The sequence below is a fragment of the Amblyomma mixtum genome, chromosome 8 (assembly GCF_055824585.1).
Source record: "Amblyomma mixtum isolate Tamu chromosome 8, ASM5582458v1, whole genome shotgun sequence".
NCBI lineage: Eukaryota > Metazoa > Arthropoda > Arachnida > Ixodida > Ixodidae > Amblyomma > Amblyomma mixtum.
In genome coordinates, this window is record NC_143019.1 from 78,907,561 (window position 1) to 78,918,315 (window position 10,755).

Sequence of the window (10,755 nt, forward strand, 5' to 3'; positions counted from 1 at the left end):
TCCTGCATTCCACTCGCCCTTTCTGAACTTTTGCCTCATGCACACTTCTCGAAAAAAAAAGTTCTTAGAATAACTTGTTCTATATTTGCACACTGAACTGACATCCCCTACTCACCTGTCTGTTCCGCCGCCCACCCCCTCCCTACTCTACACTGCCTCGCTGACGTCAGTGGAGCTGGAAGAAGAGGTTGCCTTATTAACGAGGTTCAAGGTAAACTAAGCGCTGGATTACTTTTCTTAAGTATTAACGCGCTCTCTATCTATCTATTGAGCAAAGGCCCTGGTTTTTTGAAAAAAGAGGCGAACAGTGAACATTACCGCTTCGTCTCAGATCGATTTAAGGAATATGAAAAGGAAACCAGCGGCGAGAGAGACACACACACTGACAAGTAAAACTTTCGTTTGGGCGAGTTGGTTCATCTTTGAACGGGCACGTGCTTGCGCGAACAAGACGGGACAACAAAGAAACACACGCAACATATACAGAGCACTCTGTATATGTCGTGTGTGTTTCTTTGTTGTCCGGTCTTCTTTGCGCAAGCACGTACCCGTTCAAAAAAAAGCACTGACAAGGCACACAGGTAATGTGCTACTAGAGCTTTCACAGGCATTCCAGATTCCCAATATGCACACAAGTACAGCTGACGTCAAAATGTAGGTGATGGATTGCATGCCAGCTAAAGAAAACCAGTTTTTCTTTTTTTTTCTCATCGGACGACACATCGTGCTCCCATTAAAGTCACGGTGAGGAAGATATTGACAAAAGAGCTGCTAATTCTCGTGTATTTTGAATGACCTTCTTGAAAACACAGTCGGCGGTGAAGCACTGTATCCGAGTAGATAAGCGTTTAAACGATCACCCTCCGGCTGAACACAGTAGGCTGCTTAGGCATTCTAAGCACCTGAAGAAATGCGGCATTTTTCGAGGCACCCTGTGATTAAAGTGGAATGAAGGTTTCACTTGGATTTGAAAACATTATTGTTTATCGTGCTTTTTTGTAATTGGTCCATGGTGCTATTACTGAGAGATGATGTACCATTTTATTCAGCTCAGGAAATGGGTCTAATATAATACTCCAGTTCCTTCCTCCAACCCGATGCTAGATTCTACTGCCTTCATAGCGTCAACTGGACAGATATCTTCTCCTGATGTCATTGAACTTTCTTTCTTACCGCAGTAACTCGGACGATTTCCACATTGCAGCCAAACCTGCAATGTTTTTTCACGAATAATTAAAGCTGGAAGAAAGCGAATCGACTCCTTTGGCACGTTTTGCCGATCCTGTTTGCAAATGTGAAATTTCTTTAAAGTAATTCCGAACATAGCACCTCACTCCAGTCTTCAGGCATACTTGCTAATGTGTCGAATATACGTATAAGCCACTGAAGCCCAAGTTTTGAAAACATTGCTTTGCTTCGAAAAAAGATGTAATTATATGTTTTTATGAGTGTGATCGAATAAATATCTTAGAGAAAATAAGTAGCAAAAAATGATTTCATTCTTCGGTATGAGCTGCGACTCAAAATGACGTGTACAACTTTGCATTTCAAGTGTACAGACTCGGCAGCGGGACAGTTCTGACACCTAGCGCAGACACAGGTGCGTTGGAAATGTGCGCTAGGTGTCTGCTACTATGCCTGAGCAAGCTGCATTTTTCGCGCAACATCCCTCGTTTGTCAGCCTTTTAGTTCATCGGCTGACTTTTGCACGCAGTCAGAAAGCGTACATGCTGTACAGCGCCTGCACAAGAGCGGTGCCATCTGGTTTTGAAGAGAATGGATATATCCAGTGGAAAGGTACACAGGCGGTCATGGTTTCGGAGAAAGGAAGAGGAAAAGGTAAAAGTCCTAGTGGGTGGGTGTGAGGATAAAAATAACAGCGAACACTGCTCAGCTGTCTGTCGCCATGCCTCAGAGCCTAGGCATACTACTGCCGACCGCAATACTACTGGCATTCAGTTCTTTGCGGGCGCAAATTAGCCCAAATAAAGAGTTTTGTTTTTGGAAGCCATTGTTTGCAATCTTTTGTTTGCGGACGCAGTCACCACTACGTCACAACATCGCGGATTCTATAACGCACGCTGGGATTGCATTTTCATGGAGGCGCAATAGAAAAATTACAATATTGCTGAGATTTTAGGACACATAAGGTGGTCATTGACTCGAGCACCTAATTAACAAACCTGCAGTGCTGTATGCAACACATGGCGGTGTTTACTAATGAAATAAAATATTAACCAAAACGACCAAAAATGTAAGCAGTCAAAGAGGCGGGTATATGAAAAACCTTTCACGACCTGAAGCGCCGTTCATGAGATCTACGATTTTACTACACGCGCGTACGGTGAACCCAGGCGGGAAGAGGAAAAATCAGCACCTTAATCAGTGCTGTGTAAAGAAGGCCACCTAATTGGCTAAACGGAGAAGTGAGCCTCGCGGGCCATTTCTTGCCGGTTCCATGTAAATATGACAGCTAATGTAGCGGTGCAGGTCCACTTCTGCAAAATGAATATCCTAATAGGAATTCATTTCAATCTGCAATACTTTACAGCTTGAAGAGGATTCACACATCATCACCATCATCATCATCAGGCCGACTACTCCCACTGCAGGGCAAAGGCCTCTCCCATGTCTCTCCAATTAACCCGGTCCTTTGCCAACTGTGACCACCATATCCCCGAAAACTTCTTAATCTCATCCGCCCACCTAACTTTCTGCCGCCCCTGCTACGTCTGCCTTCTCTTGGAATCCACTCCGTTACCCTTAAGGGCCACCGCTTATCTTGCTTTCGCATTACATGTCCTGCCCAAGCCCATTTCTTCCTCCTCTTGATTTCGACTAGCGTGTCATTAACCCACGTTTGTTCCCTCACCCAATCCGCCCGCTTCTGATCTCTTAACGTTACACCTATCATTTTTCTTTCCATGGCTCGCTGCCCTGTCCTTAACTTAAGCTGAACCCTCTTTGTTAGCCTCCACGGTTCTGCCCCATAGGTGAGTACCGGTAAGATATAGCTGTTGTAGACTTTTCTCTTGAGAGATAATGGCAAACAGCCATTCATGATCTGAGAGAACCTGCTATATGCGCTCCACCCCATTCTTATTCTTCTAGTTATTTTCCTCTCATGATCCGGATCAGCGGTCGCTACCTGCCCTAGGTAGACATATTTTCTTACTACTTCCAGCACCTTGCTACCAATTGCGAACTGCTGTTTCCTTGCGAGACTGTCGAACATTACTTTGGTTTTCTTAATGTTAATTTTTAACCCCACCGTTCTGATCTGCCTGTCTAACTCATTGGTCATGTTTTGCAGTTCATGTTTGAGTGACTGAGGCAATGTCATCAGCGAATAGCAAATTACTTAGGTATTAACTATTAAGTTTCATCCCAATTGTTCTCATTTCAGGCCACGGAATGCCTCCTGTAAACAGGCCGTGAATAGCATTGGCGAGATCGTGTCTCCCTGCCTGAGACCTTTTCTTATTGGAATTCATTGCTGACTTTATGGAGGACTCTGCCAGGTTTGCAATCTTTATAAAGATCTTCCAAATTTTTGCATAACACTCTTCTACACCCTGATTCCGGAACGATTCTGCAAGAAATTCAGACATGTTTCTTCTATATGACGATAACAACTGGCAGATGGGATAAGCGCGAGGCCCTCTGCAGCTCAAGAGCTTCAGAAAATAGCATGAAACTACTTACAATCTTGATACTGGTTCAAAGTAGTGCAGCAGTGGCGGTAGCATGATCATCAGTTGGATAGGATGATAGATTCGGGACTGAACATTCTTGTTTACGTACTTTAGGACTACATGCTCTCGTGTCCTTTTCTTGTACCTCTCACTTAATGATAGAATGTCTAATGTAGTCATTATACCCACATTTCTCGTATAGAGCGTAAGACCACAGTATGAGCCGATATGAGAGCGCCCGGTATGGGGCCCAGTCATCAGTCTTCTCTCAGCAGCTTCAACAAAGTGTTTGAGATTTTGAACCGAGCCAGGCTGTCGGCAGCCGCTGCGAACCTCCACAGAGGCTTAATAATTAGGGAGCTCGGCTATTGAGGAGCAGTAATCCACCACGACGGCCGCGTTTTGGTGGAGGCAAAACGCAAAACTGCCCGTGTGCTGTCCGAACACAGTTCAAGTTTATGACCCCCAAGAGGTGGAAATTATTCACCAGCCCTGCACTACGGCACTTTTTCTCTGTTCCTTATTTTCTCCCATCTCCATTCTTTCCCGTGCGGCTCGGTAGATGTGTCCACTAAGAAATCAAGCACTGACCTCATTATTTCCTTTCCCCGAAAAAAAAAAAAAACAGCCGCAGCTCTGCAGTTGTTGCTTTGGGCGTAGTTTCCAAAGCTCAGTATTAAATTAATTACCAGGGACTCCTTGCCGAACAAAATTTACGCTAAAACCTAGCCATGTATCTCCTGTGCGACAGAAAGAGGTTTGCTTATCATATTCAATTTCAGAACATTATATTCCGTTTCGGAACGCATGGAAAACAAGGGCGTCGTTTCAATGTTGTTATGTTTTCAGAAACGTGGTTTACTTGTGAAGGTGACGTCTATGTTATTCCGACGTACAAGTGTTTCTATTTGAACCGATCCATAAGAAGGGGAGGTGGTGTTTCAATGTTAGTTTCAAATCTTATGGAATCAGAAATGCTGCCTGAATTTTGTTGTATTACACCCCATTACGAAGTCCTGGCAGTCAAGTCTGGCACAAGGATATTTTGTGTCTGCTATCGTCCACCGGGTAGCAGTTCTGCTGAGCTCTTTTTATTTCTTGATTCATTCGTAGAATTTGTTAACATCAACCAATATCAGTTAATTTTAGGTGGCGATTTTAACATTGACATGCTGGCCAAGAATAACACAACAACCGAGTTCAATACTTTACTTAACGTTCACTCCTGTGAAAACGTCATCATGTCACCTACACGGATTACGACAGAATCAGAAACACTTTTAGATCTGTTCATAACAAACTTCAAAACAGAAAGCTTGAAATCTGGCACCATCGCTTATGCTCTAAGTGATCACATGCCAATATTCATATCTGTCAATCTCACTCTGAATTCTCAACGACAACCAGACCAAACATCCTTTTATCGAGTTATAAATGATCACACGTTATGCCAATTTAAGGAACGCTTATCTATTGTTAACTGGGAACATGTTCTTGAGGAAAGCGACCCTGATGAAGCTTACGAAAAATTTTTAGAGACATTTACTGACATTTGTAATGCTTGCTTTCCACTGAAGAAATTCTCCCAACCAAAGAAAAGTAAGAAACCATGGGTCGACAAGGACATGTTGCAGTTGATAAAAAAACGAGATAAACTTTATGGACTGTTTTTGCAAAGTAGGTGCCCTGAAGAGCTGAAAACGTTCAAAAAGTTTAGGAACTTCGTCACAAAGCAACTTCGCGTCGCTAAAAAGCAATATCTTTATAACCGCTTTAATTCAACTGCTGGACAATCTGAAAAAGTTTGGAAGGTTTTAAAATCTATCCTCGCTAATTCTTCCGAACCGACCACAAAAATTATTCATGAAGGGATTGAACTAAAAGGTGCTGATCTAGCATATGCCTTTAATGACTACTTTCTTTCCTTTGCTGACACATCAAGCGGCGACGTAAATCTGTCCTATATGACTGCCCGAAATGCTAAAACAATATTTCTAACACCGGTTACAGTAAATGAAGTAATTACAGAATTTTTATCGCTTAATAATAGTAAAGCTACAGACGCGTCAGGTTTCCAGATACAGCCCATAAAATTTACCATCGACATTCTTGCACCTTGCCTCGCCCATATCTTCAACTTCTCCTTGGTTTCCGGAGTTTTTCCGCGTCTTATGCAAAGGGCAAAAGTGACAGTAGTGCATAAAAAAGGAAACAAAAATGAAATGGCAAACTATCGCCCGATGTCAATCTAACCTGTATTTTCTAAAGGTCTCGAAAAAGTTATTCTTAAACGACTATCCTGCTTCACTGAAAGATATAACATTATCACTAACGCTCAATATGGCTTTCGTAAAAACAGATCGACTGAGTTAGCTCTCCTTGCTCAGAAAGAATTCATACTAAAACATTTTGAGTCAAAAAAACATGGTACTTGGATTATTTTTAGATTTTTCAAAGGCGTTTGACCTTGTTAATCACTCTGTGCTGCTTAAAAAATTAGATCACTACGGTATTAGAGGCATAGCCCATATGCTGATTTCCTCATACTTGCGACATAGGTCTCAGTTTGTCAGTATTGCTGGTGAATGCTCCCATTTGAAAGCGGTAGCTTCTGGCGTTCCGCAAGGAAGCATTTTGGGTCCGTTTCTTTTTGTTCTTTACGTCAATGATATTGTCCGCATTGATAGCACTGCTAAGTATATAATTTACGCAGATGACACTAGTCTGTTTTTTTCGGGTACTTCAACTGCTGATCTTGCAAATCGAGCTAATAAAACCTTAAAAGCAATAAATACTTGGACGGTTGATAATCACTTAAGAATTAACGTTAGTAAAACGGCAGCAGTCATGTTTCACCCACGTCACAAACACTTTGAACTACCTCTAATTGAATTAAACAATACCAGAATAGAGTTTGTGCAGTCTGTTAAAACTCTGGGCGCTTACTTTGCGGCAGATATGTCATGGAATGACCATATTAATTACGTAGTTCAGAAACTTTCCAGAACAGTTGGTATCATGCGCCGCAATTGCTTTAATTTTCCTATTTCAGTCAACATGTTACTTTACCACTCTTTGTTCTCTTCTATAGTCAACTACGGATGTATGGTGTGGGCAACAACAACAGCTGAAAATATTAACAAACTCACAGTGTTACAAAAACGAATTATACGCATTGCATGTAAAGTGCCATATTTCTTCCACACTGCGAGCCTTTTCCATCGACACAACGTCATACCAATGAAGTCCATGTATAACTATAGGCTGTGCTATAAATATAAACTCGCCATAGTGAAAAATGATGACTCCTTACTTACACTGGCTGGGCTAGAGCAAAGCAGAACTGTGTATGATACCCGCGCAGCAGAACCTTGGAATGTTAAGAAATGCCGCACAAACTATGGCAAACAAATGTTGCAGCATACCTTACCGACACTTCTGAACCAGTTGTACTGCCACAAGAATCTTGACCTATCCAATATTTCTCTGAAAGAATTGCCCCAAATGTTCATGTAGTTTTTTTTCTTCCTATTACCACTTTGAGTGCACCTGTCAATTTTGCTGTCATTTACTTTCTCCTCCCTGTGTTTGCCTTTATAGGCTCTTTGATCTAATGTAGTTCTTCTTTCTTTTATAAGCACAATGTACTGCGTATTGAACGTACATGTCTCATTCTCTCTACCGAACATACTTTACTTACATTTTGTTTGATGTCGTACTCCGCCACCGTCAATGCTGCACTGTAAGAGGAAGCCAGGACCTCTCAAGCTGTCTATGCAGCTTTTTCCCTGGCTGTCCTCGCAACACCCAGTTGCGGAAATAAACCTTCAAACCTTCAAACCTTCATGTTTATCTAGTCAAACTCGATGCGGAAACAAGGAATGCCCAAACTAACCGTATTGCAAATGATTCTGTAACAGTAATAAATAAGCGTTTATAGCGAACACGTCCGTTAATATAATATATTTTTATGTCTCAATCTGTTGTTTCAAATGTACGAGTTTTGCGAGAAATACGCCGCAGACACGAGTCTGCTTTCTAATTTAAACTTAGTTGTTGATTTCTGAATCAGCAAACCATTTGAAAGTTGTGGATTCCATATTTTGGTGCTTGTGTTACTTTATTTAGCCAAGATGCATTGAATGAAGTCTTTGCAATGTGAGCACCCAGAAGCGCAAATTTTCGTTAAAGTTTGGCAGCCCCAGAAAATAACGCTTCATAGTGTCTCTGTTTTAGACTCCGTTCCGTAATGACAAAACATCTGGTCAGTCAGCCTAGCTGACATGTAATAAATTCATCACTTAGTTCTTCATTAGATCACTGCGATTAAATGTAGACACTTATTTTCACAGTGAAATCTAAGAAGTCCTTACCTGCTGAATCAGGATACGCTTGAATACATCCAATGATAGCTGCTGTAATCAAATTTTGACATCAGCGCTGGAGTAAAAGGCGTCTAGCATCAGCACATCACATGTAAAGGCGCGCTTTAAATAGTTCACAAACAATTGCACCTTTCCTATGCAGAAAAACAGTAGTATTGAAGTTGAGTTGCGTCAGTAAGTTTTGATCTAAAACTGTCCATCAAAACAAGCGAATACGATACTCACACACTTAACGCATTCGGAGGAATTTAGAGGTCTGTTTCGAGCAATAAACAAACCCGGTTTAGATGCCGACAGTCCCTGTAAGTAGAGGACCGCAAATATTGCATAGAATATGCTCACTACAGTAAGCCACTACCAGATATCACACAGCTGCAAATAAATTAAAAATAAATACAAATCCTGATTTCAACTGTGCGGAGGAATTCTTCCATGAAAAAAGCGTGAGACCGCTCTACTACAAAGCGTGCGCTATTAACCGGGATTTGCGCGCTGGACTGATGCAGTATTACCGCCTCGAATCTTAAGGCCACGCGGGTTGTTTGCAGCAGATCTGTCTGTGAGCGTATTTCTTCCTCATGGTCCCACGAGGCCACCATCTAGTAGTTTATTTTCACAGGTAATTGGCGCTCTTAAGGCGAGCGCGTGTATTTCGCACCGACTCAGCTGCCACCCTAAGCGATCAACCAAGAAAAAACAAAGCGTCTGTCCCGCTGGCTTCAAGGCTAAGAACTAAGGTTCCCCTGTGATTTTTTTACCTTTCGAAGTTCCCATGTTTAAGAATCGTCACCATGATTTTTTATCGTGACCTCTGAAACACCTCGGAATAGCAAACAAAATTACTATTGTTCTCTAAAAAATATAAATATTTGTAACTAACGAGAACCCGTGAACGAACAGCGGAAGTTACACCCCTCTTGAAATGAGGCGATACGAGATAATTACCTGCAGCGTCAGCTTACCAGAGTTCCCCAGCCTGATCAATGTGTCCCTTCAATAAAAGGTTCGGGCAGGCCAATTTAAGAGCCTTTACTTTTCTGCCCTTTAATGGCCACAAAATACGCCCATATAGAGTTTGAAACTCCGCTAAAGCACCTTAACGATAGTTACAAAGTAGCCACGGGCATATGGTTTGTTTTGCAGACAGATATATAGGAAGAAATTTAAAATCTTGCATAAACATGACAAAAGGATCGCCCAAAATAAAACTCTTGCTGTGATCATTTTCAGGACAAATATTACAGTCACAAAGCAGTTGCCTCATACGCCAACATATATTGAAACGTGTACCTTGCAAGTAATCATGTTTATATTATTTTTTTAGTTTTTAGTGCCCTGTATAACTGGTATAAAATTTAGGCGAGGTTGACTGCAAGAACACGGGCCATGAGGCAGAGGGGAAACGACATATCCTGAATTATCCTCTGGAGATGTTGGCAAGAGTACAGAAGTGTGAAGGTAAAAAAAAAGAAACTCCAGGAAGTCAAGGGCAAAGAAGTCCGATTAAGATGCGTCCTGTGGTGTCAACACCACAGGACGCATGTTACTTGGACTTCTTTTCCCTAGTAGAAACGAAATCGCTCTGGATGAATGTTAATTTTGGTACCTTTGATACATAGTTAAATAATTGTTGCATAGTATAACAAGCTGCCAGTCAGCTTACGCTACATGTCCTGCCAAGCAGCTACGTGCACTACATACAGACTGTTACGACCCTTCCTTCTATTCTCGTGAGTTGAAGAACTGCACAAAAGCAAGCTCCCGCGTAACGCCGGCAAAGCATCCCCGTCTAGCTAGAGACACGTTGCCACCGCTGACTGAGGCGCCCGGTGACAGCGCCTAACTGCGACCATGAAGAAAAGGTAACAGTTGTTGAGAACAAAACTACACGGCCAAGTAGCCGTTTCGCCTGTCCTTTTGATAGCTGTATTCCACAGAGGACAGCAAACCGGCAGTTTTGAGCTGTCGCAAGTGGCGCCGTATTTGCACCTCACGCTTCTAGGCTGATCAGTATGCTTGCAATATTGGCATGGGAAGCGCGGTTTCGAATTCAATTTCTGCTAGTTCCGCCGTTATCATTCAAAGTAGCGAAGCGAAGCGAATCCGGAGAGTGAACAATGCTGTGGCAGACCTTGCGTCGCTTATTTAGTGTTAAAATCCTTACCGGGGGGGGGGGGGGGTTGAGTTGTGGACATAACCCAGAGAGCTATTAGAAACGGTTCTGTATGAGAGTACGCTGTGGTGGGCTCTGAAGAGGCTTCAGCCACAAGCTCTTGTAGCTCAAGCTAATAAAGGCTGATGGTGAGCAGTAGTGTCTTGAATTTCGCTGTATAAAAATTGCTTGCATGCAATCCCGCTCTTCTGAATGCTGTCTATCATTTTAGAGAGGCACCACAGAAAGTGGCCAGAAATGCGTTCGGGCCCTGCTTGAAAGATTCTGGAGAAGGCGACCTTTTTCATGCCTTGTTCTGAAAGGAAAGCCGGTCATTCCTGGTTATTCATGTTTGGTGTCCCTTATTAATTAGTGCTTTCCGCACAGATTAGCTAGACACTAGCGTCGCTGTGCAGCCTGCTAAGTCAAAAAAGTAAAATGGGTGCCATGAATAGCTTCAGGCAATAAACGTTGCTTTAAAAAGCACTGCTCTACCGCGCTGGTAATTTCAAATTTCCTAATT